Source organism: Spermophilus citellus (assembly GCF_964194105.1).
Source record: "Spermophilus citellus genome assembly, chromosome: 10".
NCBI classification, from domain to species: Eukaryota; Metazoa; Chordata; class Mammalia; order Rodentia; family Sciuridae; genus Spermophilus; species Spermophilus citellus.
Window position 1 is genome coordinate 10,441,676 of NC_138197.1, and position 14,426 is coordinate 10,456,101.

Below are 14,426 nucleotides of genomic sequence, written 5' to 3' on the forward strand. Positions count from 1 at the left end.
TCTCTCCAATGTCCTGTCTGGCATTAAGATGGCAGCCCTAGAAGAGGGCCTCAAGAAGATATTTTTTAGCAGCAAAGAAAAAGAAAGGTAAGCTCTTCCATCTGAGATCAGGAGAGGACCTTCTTTTTCCAGACATGTGGTGTCGTTTTGAGGGGGAGATGAGGAATGTCCAGACCACACTCGGTTTGCATGGCAAAGGTAGAACACAGAGTGATGACCACTTCATCTTGTCTGTGTGTGACCCGTTTTCCTTTCCAGGTTGGTTTTGTATTTGTTATCTCGTTTTTATCATGATTTTACAGTGGGGAAGAAGATGATTAGAGATGAAGAAATTTGGTCATACGCAATTGGGAAAAGCCGTTTATTATACTTCCCCTTAGAGAGTCACAGTATGCCATGACTCTCTGCCAAAGAGATTTAATTTTGTTTCTAAACCTAGTGTGTCTTGGTGTTTGTTGAATTTCATGGATTATTGAGGAATCTTTGATTTCACCATTAATCATATTCTACTTCCATTGTGCCTGCTTATTTTCAAGAGCCTGTGGATCTTTATGATCAGCAGAACAACTTAATTTTTCCCTATTATAATACCCTCGCCAGCATATTCTTCACACTGTATTTGTGTATTTTGGGTGGACAGTCAATGGTTATTTTCTTCTCTGTATATCGTATACCCATCAACCGATTTTTGATGAGTGAAGACATCATGATCTTTTTTTTTTTTTAAATAGCAAGTGTTCATCTTCCACGCATCAGTCATGCCACCAGGGGTTTTAACTGGTATGGTACTGAGCGACTTATTCAGAAACATCTGGCTGTAAGAGGCATCCCAACTTACATGTATCCTTTTGTGGTCCTGATAATATGTTCCCTGATTCAGGAGGGAAATATGTTGTTTTCTAGTATTGCTATTTAATCCACAGCCAAGTCCTCTCCTGCCATGTTCTTCATTCTGCCCTCCTCAGTGGGACAGACACTCAGAAGCAGTTTCTGACTTATGTATATATCCAGAGCGCACACCCATGAGATAGACATGAACACTTTTGGATGCCAAGAGATAGATTTAAAAATATATGAAGGGGAGAATCAATTGAGCAATTGCCTTTTAATTACATACTAATTTTTTTCTTACTACTTTTCTAGAAATCTTTCAGGTGTGTGGACCAAGGCCTGATTCTAAGAACTTATTCTGTTCTCTAAACAGTTAACAAATAAGTGAACTATTTTATTTTGGGAACTTTTTGATATAGTCTGAAGAGGCTATATGAAATTCATTCTATTAAGTCAATAACTAAACTAATATTTATTTCTCAAGATCTCCATTAGCATTCTTTGAACTATTTTACTCTATTCAAAATCAGAAGCTGCCAAGTTGACCCCCAATGGCTATAATTATACAGAAAATCCATCTTTGTAATTAGATTCTTACTGAATCATTCAGTCACAACTCCTTACAAAAACTTGAAATAGAGAAGGTTTTATGTGCTTGCACAATTTAAGCAGTAGCATAAGAGTTTTACTACAATAGATTAATAGTAGCAATAATTAGTGCCAACAATATTGGAAGTACTTATGATATAGAGAAAATAAATTAGGACATATTACTTTTAGAATGGTTATTTCACTAATTATTAAACTAGTAGTTTTGACAAAGTTGAATATAAAGTGATGAAATACATCTTCCTTGACCACCCTTATCAGATATTACTTCCCTAGAAGCAAGACTGCTGTCCTTCATTCACAGTCCCCACTTTCCTCCTCAGCACAGCAGGTGCCTTAACAGTAGTTAGCAGATCCAGTAGTTAGCAGCCAGCTATCAAGATATTGGCCCAGGGGCTGGAGTTGTGGCTCAGTGGTAGAGGCTCGCCTAGCATGGTCAAGGCCCTGGGTTCCATCCTCAGCACCATGTAAAAATAAATAAATAAATTAAAGATATTGTATCCAACTACAACTAAAAAATAAATATTAAAAAAAAGATACTGGTCCAGACTGACTGTCATGAGTATCTTAGAAAAGAATTGGGCCAGGCATCATAGTGCACACCTAATATTCCAGTGACTCAGAAGGCTAATGTAGGAGGATTGCAAGTTCAAGGCCAGCCTCAGCAACTAGCAAAACACTATCTGAAAAAGGACTGAGGATGTGGTTAAGCATCCCTTGATTCAATCTCAATACCAAAAGGAGGGGGGGATTTGGGGAGCTTTGGGATAGTGTTTTTCTAATTCTAACTTTGTTCTCCTAGATGTGTTACTCTGATATGGTACCTGTAATAGAGGATGCACAACTTATTTGGGAAAGTTATTTGATCTCAGTTTGTATAACTATTTGCATAATGATAAATAATCTGGTCTCTTTGCCATTTTATTCTTTTTCTCTATATCTAGGTTTTTTTCTCCTTCACCTGATGTTTTCTTTACAGAGGGAAAGACTGTCTGGATTAAGGAGATACAAAGGAAATAGAACAGGGTGTCTGGGAGAAGGAAACACCTTCAGGTAATTCATGCCTTCAATAGACAGCCTCAGGAATAGAGCTGAGAAGAGAGTCTTGATCCAGACAAGTGAAGCTTCTCCTGCCCTTCTTTTTACACTGCTTAGTATCTCAGTCTGAAAAAAACACTTTGGCCGAGAGGCCTGTCAAATGCAACTTCAGAAAAAACAGTGAATCTCCTTTCCCCTACCCATTAAATCCATTTCAGCTTCAACACATGAGAGAATTGTGAAAATGGCACAAAGCAGGCATAAAATGACTAGTGGTGTTGGAGAAGGTCGGGGCCTGAGAACCACTGAGGAAAGAGTCATAGGGATAAACCTAAGTCTGATTTTTCCCACTTTTGTATGTGAAGTCTTTGTCTTGAGCAGCTGTCCTCAGCCAGCCTAATTTCTGCCTCTTTGAGGCTATCAACACCCTGAATGATGCAGAGTCCTTGTCAGAGGTCTCAGACAGGGGCCTTTGATGTAGGAAAACCTCACAGAACCAGGATCATGATCTACCTATACCTTCATCCTTCTGCAGCTTAGCATCTGTGCCAAAGATGAGTTAGACCCCAAATTCATGATTCCTTATTCTTTTCTCCCCAATTTTTCCATTGCATTTAACTGCCTCCTATCCACTTTTCTTTCCACCAATACTTAACACATAGGTTATTTTTTTAGTTGACAGTATTATTTGTACTTACTAGGAATACAGTATTCTAATTTGACACATGTATCTCATATAATTGGTCATGATATATAATAGCCAAGTTGAAGTAATTAATTAGCATTTCCGTCTCCTCAAATATTATTTCTGTGTGCTGGGATCCTTCAGAATTTCCTCTAGTTATTTTGTTACGTATAATTGTTATAGACTGTTTTCACTATGCCATAGAACATTGGAACTCCTCCCCTCTTCACCCATGGTATTTTGGTACCCATTATTACCCTCTCCAAAGCCCCCATTTTTCTACCCTTCCTAGCCTCAAGCAACCTCTGTCATTCTATCTACTTCTATGTAATCAGAACTTTTAGCTTCAACTAATGAGTGAAAACCATTTGATATTCGTATTCTATACCTGGCTTGTTTCACTTGGCAGTTTATCCACTAACACTACCTGGGTAGTTTCTGAACATCTGAGAGAAGTATAGTAACAGGGAACTCAGTACCCAGAGCATATAGGTGATCTTTCCATGGGCACAGTTGTTTTTTTGTTGGCTTGGGGGGAAGGGACGGGGGTGCTTGTCACCTTACACTATAGACCATGCTCCCACCATGGGGATTTTACTAAGGATAGACCCTGTGTTAGGGTTCTCCAGGAAAATAGGACATCTTTTGGTAAAAGGAGGCTCATTAGATTGGCTTACGTGACACAAGGGCTAAAAAGTTCTACAGTGGCCATCTGGAGGCTGTGGAGAGCATGGAAGTCATCAGCAGCTCAGTGCAAAGAGCTGGGAGCCTCAGAACGAGAGGTACTGATGGTACAGCCCCCAGCCCAACTCCTTGAGGGTTGTTGGTGTAAGTTTGAGTCCAAAGACAGGAAAACCTGCAGTAAATTGTTGAAGGGAAGCAGCAAAAGAAAAGGAACCTTGGAAAACAAGTTTCCCTCTTCTACTTTATGTTCCATCCAGGGCCCCAGCTTGTTGGATGGTGTTGTCCACAGTCAGGGTGGGTCTTCCTCGTTCACTCTGCCGATCCATATGCCAGTCCTCTCTCTGAACACCCTCACAGACACACCCAGAAGTATGTTTTACCACTTCTCTAGGCATCCTTCAATTCAGTCACATTGACACCCAGAATGAACCATCCTAGAATCCCCAGGCTGTCTCCTGGTTAATTGGGCCAGGATACACATGTATATAGCCTCAGAAAACTCTCAGTAGGGATGCTGGCTATCCCAGACTGGAAATTTCATAGTCCTCACAGGCATATAGCCACTTAAATAAGCACCCTGAAGTAGGCTTGCTGTGGGAAAGGATATTAGATATCTCCCAGTAGTCAACCATAATGCTGTAGCAGAAATGAGTGGCTGTCTGGATTTGAACTGTCGTAGGGGTCAGGAATCCCGCCTGGAATCAGATCAGGGACTTGCTGTCTAAGACTATAGAGTTGTGTTGGTTCCTGGACTAAAGGCAGGTTCACACGTGGCTCACACTGCCCCTTCTCCTCCTGTTACTGCAGTCCTGCCCACAGAAGGTGCTAAGCCAGTAACTCAGGCTATTCCTGTTACCCTGTGCCCAAGCTTGCATGGCTAGGGGAACTGCTTAGCTCTGGTCAGGGTCCCGTTCCCAGGCAGGCACTACCATGTAGCAGTAGAGAAGAACACCACAGTTGCTCTTGTCACCCCACCTATGCAATTCCCACTGCCAGCCACCCCTGCATCTTATCTGACCAAGTTCTGTCAAAATTGGGTGTGAATGCCACAGAGGAGGTGCCCAGGTTCCTTCTGCTGCCTCTTCCCATGCAGCATCTGGGCCTCAGGCCCCTCACTACTACTGGTGCCTTTAATGTCAAGGTCCCTTGCTTGTTGCAGAGCTAGCTTCAACAATGCCGGAGGAAACTCCTGTCACTTAATAGGAGCCACCATTTCCATTATAAGAATAGCCCCACAGTGAAGACCCCACATCCACTGTTGTCCACATCACACTCTCCTGAATTGCTAGTGTGTTTCCACTCTTGCGTGGCCCATAGGGGCAGTGGTCCTATCCACTATCTATACCATGCCCTAATTTACTGATCACAGCTGAAGAAGCTTCAGAAACTACACAATGGTTCCCAGCTACAATCAAAGCCAGCCTTGTCAAACCAACACCCAAGACACATGTTCAGGTGGAGTCTGCTTACTAAGAAGGCTATGCCATAAATGTAGTTACCTGATGTACTAAGTCTTGGGGGTTGGGGGAGACTACCAACCAGGATCATCCAGCAATGCTATCCTTCAGAATCAAAGAAATAAGACTTTCTCAGAACTGAGATAATTAAGACCAGCCTTACAAAAGATACTTAAGGGAGTCCTGTGCCCAGAAGTCAAAGAAAATTACTGTCATGAAAGTAAATCCTACTAGAAGAGTAAATACACAAAAGAAAAACATTTTTATCAGTAAAGTAAGCCATCAAATCACAAAGATAAACGAGAGAAAGTAAAGAGCATATAATATTCAAAACAACTAACAGGAATAAGCCTTTACCCATCAATGACCTTGAATGGAAACAATTGAAAGATAGCTGGACTGAATAAATAAAAAAGCAAGATCCAATAATATGCTTCCTAAAACAAATTCACAAGTAAAAACAAAATGAAAGAATGGAAAATGATATTCCAAGCAAAGGGAAACCTAAAGCTAGTAGAAGCAGTAGCTACGTTTACACGTGATGAAATAGACTTTAAGATAAAAACTGTAAAGACAAAGTCATTAATAATAATCAAGGATTCAATAAGAAATGATAAATTTATGTGTACCTAACATCAGAGCAACCAGTTTTATAAAATAGCCACTATTAGACCTAAAGGGAGAGAGACTAATACCATAACAAAGGGGAATTTCAATACCCCACTTCCAGTGGGGTATTGTCAGTGGACAATTCATCCAGCCCCTCCACCAAAAAATGAACAAACATCAGAGTTCAACTATATGTCAGAACATTCCATTCAACAGCTGCAAAGTACACATTCTTTTCATCAATTCATGGAGCTTTCTCTAGAATACACAATATATTACGCCCCAAAATAATTCTAAATAAAAATTTTAAATGAAATTATATTCTGTATCCTTTCTGATTACCATGGGTAAAAAACTAGAGTCAGCAACAAAATTAATTTAGACATGGACACTGAACAACATACATTTGAATCAATAGTGGTTTGTCAAGGATAAAAGAAGAGAAACATTAAAATTTCTGGAAACAAAATGAAAACAGCATGCCAAAACTTATGGTATACAACAAAGCCAGTATTCAGAGGGAACTTGATAGCAATAGTGCCTACATTAAAAATTTTTTTAAAAAATTTCAACTAACCTTAAAATGCATCTCAATGATCTAGAAAAGCCAGAACAAATCAACCTCCAAATTAGAAGGAATGAAAGATCAAAGCAGAAATAAATGCAAAAGAGACTAAAAGGGTAATACAAAAGATCAATAAAATGAAGAGGTCATATTTTAAGAAGGTGAACAAAAGCAACAAACCTTTAGCTAAACTAACCAAGAAAAAAAAAGAAGACCCAAATAAAATTAGACATTAAGCAAAAGAAGACATTAGCACAGAAATACAAAGGATCATTATGAGATTCTGATAAAAATAAATACAATATGCTAACATTTATAAATCTAATCTAGAAGAAATGGACAAATTTCTAGACACACATAACCAATCAAAATAAATCTGAGGACTCTACTGCTTCTGGTTCACAGCCGCATCTTCTCCGCTTGTGCACATCCTCTTGTCTCTTGCGGTGCCAGCCATGCCGTCCCTAAGACACGATGGTGAGGGTCAGAGTGAACGTATTTGGCCACATTGGGTGCCTGGTCACCAGGGCTGCTTTCAAGTCTGGCGAAGTGGATATTGTTGCTATCAATGACCCCTTCATTGACCTCAACTACATGGTCTGTGTGTTCCAGTGTGTTTCCACCCGTGGTAAATTCAGTGGCACAGTCAAGGCTGAATACAGGAAGCTTGTTATCAATGGAAAGCCCATCTCCAGAAGCAAGATCCTGCTAACATCAAATGGGGTGATGCTGGTGCTAAACCTGTTGGGGAATCCACTGGTGACTTCACCAGCATGGGGAAAGCTGGGACTCATTTCAAGGGTAGTGCTGAAAGGGTCATCTCTGCCTCCTCTTCTGATGCCCCCATGTTTGTGATGACCGTGAATCGTGAGATGTATGACAACTCCCCCATGATCATCAGCAATTCCTCCTGTAGCACCCACCAACTGCTTAATCTCCTGGCCAAGGTCATCCATGACAACTCCAGCATTGTGGAAGGACTCAAGACCACAGTACTTGTCATCACTACTAATCAGAAGACTGTAGATGGCCCCTCTGGGAAACTCTGGCATGATGGTGGTGGAGCTGCCCAGAATATCCTCTCTGCATCCACTGGTGCTGCTAAGGCTGTGGGCAAGGTCATCCCTGAACTGAATGGGAAGCTCACTGGCATGGCTTTTCGTGTGCCTACCCCAGTGTGTCAGTTGTGGATCTGACCTGTTGCCTGGAGAAAACTGCAAGATTTGATGACATCAGGAAGGTGGTAAAGCAGGCATTAGAGGGCCCCTCAAGGACCGGGTTGTCTCCTATGACTTTAACAGTGACATCCACTCTGCCACCTTCAGTGCTGAGGCTGGCATGGCCCTCAGTGATCACTTTGTCAAGCTTATTTCCTGGTATGACCATGAATTTGTCTACAGCAACAGGGTGGTGGACCTGATGTCCACATGGCCTCCAAGGAGTAAGAGCCCCTGGACCACCTGCCCCAGCAAGAACACAGAGAAAGAAAGAGGCCCTCAGCTGTGGGGAGTCCCCTGCTCCTAACTCAGTCCCTCAGCAAGAATCTCCCCTCTTCCCAATTTCCATCCCAGACACCCTGAAGAAGGGGGGAGGTTTAAGGAGCCCTACTTTCACCACCAATTAAGTCTACTGCACCTCCCAAAATTAAAAAAAAATGAGGACACAAAACCTGAATAGGCCAATAACAAATAATGAGATTGAATCAGTACTGAAAAGTCTCCCAACAAAGAAACCTCAGGACTGGATGGCTTTATGACTGAATTTTGACAAACTTTTAAAAAAGAACTATAACAAATTCTCAGATTTTTCCATATGATTGAAAGGGAGGAAACATTTCCAAACTCTAGGAGGCCAGCATCATCCTGTTTTCAACAAAAAACAAGGACACAACAAGAAGAAAGAAAGCTGTATAGACCAATATCCCTGATGCACAAGGTGCAGACAACCTCAACAGAGTATTAGCAAGCAGGATTTAACAGCACATCAAAAAGGTTATTTCCCCTGATCAAGTAGGTTTTATCCCAAGGGTGCAAGGATGGTGTACATGTGCAAGTCAATAAGCAATATATCACGTCAACAAAAGGAAGAATAAAAGCCATGTTATCTCAGTAGATGAAAAAAAATAATTTTAAGATTCAATATTCCTTCATGATAAGAGCCCTGATCAAATTAGGTATAGAAGAATTATAACTCAGCATAATAAAAGCTATCCACAACAAACCCTCCACCTGCATCGCAGTGAACCTGGGAAAGCTGAATACAAGTCCTGTGTCAGGAACAAGACAGGGAGAGGGAGGGGGAGTGTGGCATGTGGAATATGATGGAGGCTGGTGTGGCTGTGGAGGCTTCCAGGAGATGTGTTCTAACCAGGCCTCTCCTACTCTCCCTTGGGTTCATAACTGCTTGCCATCTCCGTACAGAAACTGGACACAAGAGCCTGTATGTTCAAGGGATAAAGTCTGGGCAGGACAACACATTTTGGGGCGAATAGACTAGGAAAGAAAGCTCAGGTAGCTGCTCCTCTTCCCTTCCCCTTAAGTCCTCAGGACTGACAAATCAAGGAATTGACCCCTCCCAACATTGTTTCTCTATTTGAGAATTCAAAAGTAAAGTTCAGGAATGGCTAGGTGGGGAAATTTTTTTTTAAGGGGTGGATGACCAGATATGAAATGTCTGAGGTTACCTGCTGTAGGATTCACCTCCCACCTCTATTAAATAAAGTTCACTGGTGCTGAGATCTGGACATCTACCCTTTCCCAATACATATTACCAGTTAGAGTAGTCAAACATCTTGGGGAATATTGCATATAACAGGACATCTGAGAATTAAAATATCTTAATAGAAAAAAATTAACAAAAGAAACAACTTTACAATTAAAGTACAGTAAAAACCTTTGGATAATTAGCAATATGATTTTTTAAATAACCAGATGAAAATGTCATTATGAAAAAAAATATGAGATAAGTAGTGAAATCTATAGGGCAGAATGTGTTAGAGATTTTTAAAAATATAGACCATCCCAGAAGGAAATCAAAAATAGAAAAAATATTATAAAAGGAAAAATATATATGTATGTAGGAGACAACATCTAAGAAATACAATGAAGATAAAATTTTTGAAGACTAGTGGAGACAAATTTTTTTATAATCAAAGCAGAATCCTTTTAAACAAAACTGTACAAAGGGAAAACCATTTTGTGAGTATTGTAGGGCTGAGCAAATGAGAAATATTTGATATTGATAGGAAGAGGGGTTCCCACTAGGAGAAGATACAAATATGGATTGGGGAAGTCAAGAAAGAACCATGTAGCATCAGATTGGGATTAAAAGTATCAGTATGAACTCATAATTTTTATATATGTTATATACACATATAATTTCAAATTATATATATGAAATTGAAACATTAAAATAGAAAATTGCAATAGTTTTTCAATTCTCTCTATACTGAGAAATGATGACCTTTGGCAAGATAACTTGTGGTGAGATAATTGAGAAATAAGTTTGTTTTACTGTTCCTTTTCAGACTTCCAACAACTAGTTTTAATACCCACTAAGATTAATTAATGCTCAATTAAATTATTAAATAAGTAAAAAGAGCTCAGATCTTGTTTTCTAAATATTTCCCACTAAAAGGACACAGGCACCAATTCAAAAGGTCTCCTACTGGCCAAAATCTGAATTTGAGCATCAAAATATATTATGGTAGTAGTAGATTATAATTCACTAAATAAAATATCTTGAATTCATACCAGTGAAAATTAGGTATAAAGAAAGGTAAATTCTTCTCACAAATGTAGACAGAATAATAGAAAAATCACTATTTTCCAAAAATCATAGAAATAATTAAGTATTAATTATTCTAACCTTTTTGGAAAGCCATCTGACAATATTAATTGAAATTTAAAATACATCTACCTTTATACCATTTTCCAATCCTGACAATGTCCCTTAGGCAAAAAGACACAAACATATAAAAGGACATGCTTAAACTGAATATGACTGACCATACTGTTTGTTTATAGCTGGCATGTATTCTAGGTAAGCTAGCAAAATGGTTGGTTAGGTTCCGTGTCATGCTGGTGGCTATTGTTTTAATATTACTTCAGCATGTAATGGTTACATGCATACCTGTAAGGTTTGAAGTTGCACAAAAAACAAAAAACAAACAAAAAAAAAACGGGCTGGGGATGTGGCTCAAGCGGTAGGTATCGCGCTCGCCTGGCATGCACAGGGCACTGGGTTCGATCCTCAGCACTTCATAAAATAAAATAAACTTGTAGACAAGTTAAACATCCATTAGCAAAGGACAAATAGTCAAACAAATGATACAACCATATTGTAAAATATTTAAAGTTGTATTATCATTGATTAAAAAAACAAGATAAAATTGTAGCAGAACTACTGTTTGCCAATTCCCTTTCACCATGTAACAAAATGGTGGTTTTTATTGTTGTATTTATGTAAAATGTATCCAGTTAAACAGTAACACAATGTAAACTGTAGTGTTTACACTACATGTCACCTCCGGCTTGGTGGCGCACCTATAATCCCAGGTATTCAGGAGGCTGAGGCAGGAGGATTGCAAGTTTGAGGTCAGTCTCCGCAATTTAGTGAGGCCCTAAGCAATTTAGCAAGACCCTGTCTCAAAAAATAAAAAGGGCTGGGGATGTGGCTTAATGGTTAAGCACCCCTGGGTTTAATCCCCAGTACCCCCCCCCCCCAAAAAAAAGTGACCATGTCACTAGTTATGACTGATTGATAGTGTAAGTGAAAGTTGATTTTATGAGAAATTGCTCCAAACTTACGAGGTTTCTTGTGTTTCTGGTCATAGGAGTAACTAACTGAGTCCAGGATTTTGCTATTATTTTTGACAATTAGAAAAATAGACTACATTTAGAAAAGTTTTGTGGCATTTAATAATAGGAAGCTCCAAGCCATGGTCCCTGAAACAAAAGAAATAAACAAAGAAAACCTTTACCACATTCAGGCCTTCTTCCTGTAGACAATTTCTGGACCATTGCACAGGGAGGATCCCCACACACATACACACACCAAAAAAATAGAGAAAAAAAAAACCAGGAAATTGCCAAGTTAAGGAAAGAAAAACAAAGTTCAAGGAAACTTGAGTTTGGGTATGCAATTCCAAGAGGATGGAGATAACAGAGAATAAGACTTACAGATATATTATAGAGATCTCTGTAAATTAATAACAGCGGAATCTGAATTGCAGGATACATGTCCATGAGCCTAGGCAAGATTAGCTTCCAGGAAAAGAGTTTCCAGGAAGAAGACAATTCCTAAAGATCCCAGTAGGCTGGAAATCACAGTTCCCATCAGCCAGGGTGGAAACATGGGAAAAGCACCTTGAATACTAAGAGATGGATAGGAAAGACCCCAGAGATGCCATGCCTTGGAAGTGAGGCCAAGGTAGCCCTGGAGTCAAGCCCCTTAAACACTCTTAAAAAACAAACCTCAAGAGAAGTAAACTGAAGAGATAACTACTGGTGAGAACATTGTCCAACAATACTTTTTTAAAAATACTAAAAACCCAGCAATTAGCAATGTATAATTAACAACATCCAGTTTCTGATAAAACATTACAGATAAGGAAGAGAAATATGACTTATAACCAGGAAAAAATATCTCACAATGGAAACAGACTCAGAAATGAAAGACAAGACAGAACTGGCAGACAGGTATTAAAACAGGTGATGTAGTTATGTTCACATGTTCAAAAATGTCAACGTGAATATAATCAGTGAACAGAGGAAGTTATAAATGTGTACAAAAAACGGTAAGAGATATCAAGTAAAATACTTAAATATTTTATTGGATGTGATTAATAGAAGTTCAGAGACTAGAAAAAACAGTCTTAAAATAGCAGAATTTACCTAACCTGCATTAAGAGAAAGAAAAAAAAAAAGTCTTAGTGACTTGTAGGAATATTAAACTAATGGATGTTTCACAAGTAGATGAGAGAGATTAGGGCAGAAAAATATTTGAAAAATAATGGCTCAACTTTTTTTAATATTTGAATGCTCCAAACAGAATAAAGAATCTCAATGAACCTTGAGCAGAAGACACACACACACACACACACACAAATGACACCACTCCAGAATTAAGTTATTCAAAACCAGAAAAGTGACCAACTTGAAAAAGATATCATCCATACAGAAAAAGACATTATACAGATATAGAGGGGGAAAGATAAGAATTTTTATAGACCTCTCAGAAATTATGTAAGTCTAAAGACACTATAGCAACTTTCAAATGTGGAAAGGAAAGAGGAAATAAAGCCTGTCTGCCTTGAATTTTCAATCCAGTGAAATTATCCTTTAAAAAGGAAGAATAAATAAAAGAATACTTTTTATCTGGGTAAACAACAGTTGATATAATGATGCAGAATCAGGTCTGCACTGTGTAAACTGTTGACAAAAAGTTCTTCAGGCAAAAGGAGAATGTTGTCACTTGTACATATGTATCTACACAAAGAAATGAAGAGAGCTAGAAGAAGTAGGTAAATAACACACAGTGGCTATGTAAAAAAGACTGTCCCCTAATTTTTAAGGTCTTTAATGGAAAATTGACTATTAGGTTCAAAATTTAGTGTGTGTTTTACAACATGTAGAACTGAAAATTACAATAAGAATGGCACAAAGGACAGGAAGAGAAAATAGAAACACTACTATAAGACTTTCAAAGTGTATGTGGAGTGTTCTGCCTTTCCTTAAAGTTGGACTGTAATAAGTCAAAAGTGCATATCTTAAGCTGTAGAGCAGTGCTAGCAAATGGAAAAATGTGAGAACCTATGTAATCTGAGATTTTTCTAATAGCTACACATTAAAAATCTAAAAAGAAACAGATATAATTTTACTTTTTTTATTAACATGCTACATTCAAAATATTATCATTTCAATATATGATCGATGCAAAAATAAATCAATGGAACATTTTTATTTTTCATACTAAGACTTTGAATTCTGGTGTACATCTCAATTTTCATTAGAAATACACAATTTATGTGGATTTAATATAATATATGGTTGTAAAAATAGATTCCCATACTCAAATTATTCTCAATGTACTTGTAATTGTCTAATAGCTGAGCCAAATATCAGTTTTTGTATTTATATTGAAATTAATTAAAATTAAATACATTGGACTTTCAGTTTTATCTCTGACACATAAAGAGCTTGGAAATTGTTACTGTCAATCTTATAAGAAGATAAGACTCTCAAAAAGTCTGAAAATCAATTATGCCTCTTGGGATCATCAGAGAATTGAGGTTGTAGGGTAAAGTGCCACAATAAAATCGGGTGAGAAGCTAATACAGAGAATCACAGACAAGATTCCTTTGCACAGAGCAGAAGCTTCTACAGCCATAAACTGATAGAAACCATTAAATAGATATATTGGTGAGTTCCTGGAGACTGAGTCCAGTCTAATGGAGTGAGAAACTACGGAGGTCAGAGTCTTACAGGGGCCTCCATATTTTCATGGGTCTTAGCTTCAGAAACCCAATTGGGTCTTCATGATAAAAAGCTGAGAAAAAAATGTCCTCCTGCTCTGGCAGGTGGAGAGGAAAAGTAACTGTTTTGGAATATGCCCCAAGCATCTTCCACAATGAAGTCCTACTCTCCAAGGGCAGAGAACTTTCCATAACCTTATCCCACCTAGAGAGATATTTACCCAACCTGAGTCACCTCTAGCCTTCTGGCCTACCTAAAAGGAGGCTATAAAAAGACCTGTGGAGTTCACAGCCTAGAGAGATGAAGATTTAACCACAAGATTATAGCTGTTTCTCCTCCCTCATATTCCATTGCCACCACAATAGGGTTTAAGTATAATAACAGCACATTAAGCTGGAAGAGCCTCAAGGCACAGCCAGTATTTAAGGAGGAGAGAAAGACAAGGATGTGGAGGAATTTGAAGCCTCTGACAC

General features: G+C 38.6%; 1 pseudogene across 1 annotated transcript; it reads left to right on the forward strand.

The window, feature by feature from the left end:
- The first annotated feature begins 6,931 nt into the window (after positions 1-6,931).
- On the forward strand, positions 6,932-7,923 carry LOC308658945 (glyceraldehyde-3-phosphate dehydrogenase-like; annotated as a pseudogene). Its single transcript has one exon. The product of its transcript is annotated as a glyceraldehyde-3-phosphate dehydrogenase-like (transcript).
- Positions 7,924-14,426: the final 6,503 nt, after the last annotated feature.